We start from the raw sequence: 2976 nt of genomic DNA, 5'->3' as shown, positions 1-2976 counted from the left end.
AAGGCTGCTCCTTCAGCCCAAGTCCCAGAAGGAGATGGTATGTGAAACAGAGTCACAGCCAGACTATCACATGAATGAGAAACAAATCTTTGCTTTTAGGCAACAAAAATTCCTTCTAATCTCTCTCTCTCTCTCTCCCCCCTTCTCTCTCCTTCTCTCTCTTCCAGAAGATACTTATACCACGTTTCTATCCCTGCAACTGAAAGCATTCTAATTATCCTATGACTAATACATATCCTTTATTCCATGACTAATACATACAATTTAGCAACACATTTACAAAGCAAATTACCATGGTTCCAACATGTGTGAACAAGTGTACATTTAACTAGTCTATCCTGTGCTCACTTCAGCAGCACATATACTAAAATTGGAACAATACAGAGAACATTAACATGGCCCCTATGCAAGGATGGCATGAAAATTCATGAAGTGTTGCATATTTTAAAATAAAATACTTAGGAATAAACCTGACTCAGGGAGTGAAATACTTATACGCTGAAAACTATAAAACATTAATCAAGAAAATTAAATAGGATTTAAATAAATGGAAAGATACTCCATGCTCTTGGGTCAGAAGAATTAATATTGTTGAAATGGACATATTACCCAAAGCAATCTACAGATTAAATGCAATTCCTTTCAAATTACCCATGACATTTTTTGCAGAACTAGATCACTAACCCTAAAATTTATATGGAACCTAAAAGACCCAGAATTTCCAAAGCAATTCTGAAGAAAAAGAAAAGGCAGAAGACATAACCCTTCATACTTCAGATAATACTACAAAGCTGCAGCAATCAAAACAGCATGTTATAGGCAAAAAAAAAAGAGATATATAGATCAATGGAACAGAATTGGGAGCCCAGAAATAAACCCAGACACCTCACCTAATGTCAGTTAATCTTTGACAAGGAGGCAAGAATACACAATGAGAAAAAGACAGTCTCTTCGTGAGCAGGGCTGGGAAAGTTGAACAGCCATATATACATCGATGAAGTTGGAGCACACCCTCTTATTATACACAAAAATAAAATCAAAATGTCTTAAAGACTTAAACATGAGGCAAGACACCATAAAACTCATCAAAGAAAACATATGCAAAACATTCTCTGACATAAATTGTACCAATGTTTTCTTAGGTCAGTCTCCCACAGCAATAGAAATAAAAGCAAACAAAAACAACAACAACAGCAACAACAACAAATGGGACCTAATCAAACTTACAAACTTTTGTACAGCAAAGGTAACTATAAACAAAATGAAAAGAACCTACAGAATGAGAGAAAATATTTGCAAATGATGCAACTGACAAGGGCTTAATTTTCAAATATATAAACAGCTCATGCAACTTAACAACAACAACAAAAAAACAAACAGCCGAATCAAAAATGGGCAGAAGACTTAAACAGATACTACTCCAAAGAAGAAATACAAATGGCCAACAGACACATGAAAAATGCTCACCATCACTAATTATTAGAGAAGTGTAAGTCAAAACTACAATGAGGTACCACCTCACACCAGTCAGAATTGCCATCATCAAAAAGTCTACAAATAACAAATGCTAGAGAAGATGTGGAGAAAAGGTAACCCTTCCACACTGTTTGTGGAAATGTAAGTTGGGGCAGCCACTATGGAAAATAGTACAGAGATTCCTCAGAAAACTTATAGTTGGATCCTACCACATCATCCAGCAATTCCACCCCTGGGCATATATTCAGATGAAACTATAATTGAAAAAGATACATGCACCCTTATTTTCACAGTGGCTGTATTCACAATAACCAAAACATGGAAACAATCTAAATGTCTATGGACAAATGAATGGATTAAGGAGTGGTACATATACAGTGGAGTACTACTCAGCTATAAAAAAGAACAAAATAATGCCTTTCATAACAACATGTATGCAACTATAAACTATTGTACTAAGTGAAGTAAGTCAGAAAGAAAGACAAATGCCGTAGGATATCACTTACATTTGTAATCTAAAAATATGACACAAATGAGCCTATCTACGAAAAAGAAACAGACTCAGAGACATGGAAAACAGATGTGTGATTGCCAAGGGTGGTAGGGGTGGGGTGGGGATAGAGTGAGAGGTTATAGGTTAGCAGGTGTAAGCTATTGTACATGGAGGGGATAAACAAAAATCCTATTGTAGAGCACAGAGAACTATATTCAGTGTCCTATGACAAACCATAGTAGAAAAGAATACATAAATATATTATATATATCCAAGGATAACTGAATCACTTTGCTGTACAGCAGAAATTAACATAACATTGTAAATTAACTACACTTCAATTAGAAAAAATAAAAATAGTCTCTCCTAAAAATGTTATTTTAATGTCTAATAAGAAATTATCTTCATATACAGATGGCCAACAGGCACATGAAAAAATGCTCAATATCACTGATTATTAGATAAATGCAAATAAAAACCTCACACTAGTCGAAATGGCCACAATTAACAAGTAAACAAATATAAAATGCAGGAGAGGGTGTGGAGAAAAGGCTACCCTCCTACACTGTTGGTGGCAATGTAAACTGGTACAACCACTATGGAAAACAGTATGGAGGTACCTCAGAAAACCAAATATAGATCTACCATATGACTCAGCAATACCACTCTTGGGCATATATCCAGACAAAAGTTTCCCTGAAAAAAGATACATGCACCCATATGTTCATTGCAGCACTATTCACAACCTAAATGTCCATCAACAGATGAATGGGTTAAGAAGATGTGGTATATATACACAATGGAATACTACTCAGTCATAAAAAAGAACAAAATATTGCCATTTACAGCAACATAGATGGAATTCTCATACTAAGTGAAGTAAGTCAGAAAGAGAAAGACAAATACCATATGATACCACATATCTGGAATCTAATACAGGGCACAAATGAACCTTTCCACAGAAAAGAAACTCACAGACTTGGAGAACAGACATATAGTTGCCAAAG

The 2976-nt window shown here is 35.1% G+C and overlaps 1 non-coding gene across 1 annotated transcript; it reads left to right on the top strand.

Moving 5' to 3' along the window:
• Window positions 1–340: 340 nt before the first annotated feature.
• Window positions 341–447, top strand: LOC146397844 (U6 spliceosomal RNA). The gene has a single exon (XR_014825429.1). It is a non-coding gene; the product is annotated as a U6 spliceosomal RNA (small nuclear RNA).
• Window positions 448–2976: the final 2529 nt, after the last annotated feature.

Source organism: Sus scrofa, chromosome 13 (genome assembly GCF_054392235.1).
Source record: "Sus scrofa isolate SSC_HxYL_T2T_F1_AM1 chromosome 13, Sscrofa_HxYL_maternal_Yorkshire_Landrace_v2.0, whole genome shotgun sequence".
Lineage (NCBI taxonomy): Eukaryota > Metazoa > Chordata > Mammalia > Artiodactyla > Suidae > Sus > Sus scrofa.
The sequence above is the reverse complement of the archived record's forward strand: the minus strand, read 5'-3'. Positions and strand labels throughout refer to the sequence as shown.